The sequence below is a fragment of the Lytechinus pictus genome, chromosome 17 (genome assembly GCF_037042905.1).
Source record: "Lytechinus pictus isolate F3 Inbred chromosome 17, Lp3.0, whole genome shotgun sequence".
Lineage (NCBI taxonomy): Eukaryota > Metazoa > Echinodermata > Echinoidea > Temnopleuroida > Toxopneustidae > Lytechinus > Lytechinus pictus.
In genome coordinates, this window is record NC_087261.1 from 10,667,412 (window position 1) to 10,667,716 (window position 305).

The window sequence follows — 305 nt, forward strand, 5'->3', positions numbered from 1 at the left end:
TTGAAATGTCCAGTTTTCAGGCCATAATATCATCAGACTTCGCGCCCTCATTAGGCATTAATGAATAAGATATTAATTTGATAATTGAATTCTCCCTTTTGTTTCATCTCGCGCTTAGCAAGAGGAATAGGAAGACAGTCGTCATTTTCATATGATGACATGTCCTACATGTCCTAAGGATGTACCGGTCCTATGTCAAAACTCAAAGTAAATATAATGAAAAAATCAGCTCTGTGCGATCCATATCTACCTTACAATTTTCTTACAAAGTGCTTGAAATATAGAGCTGAAATTGACTCTTTTTT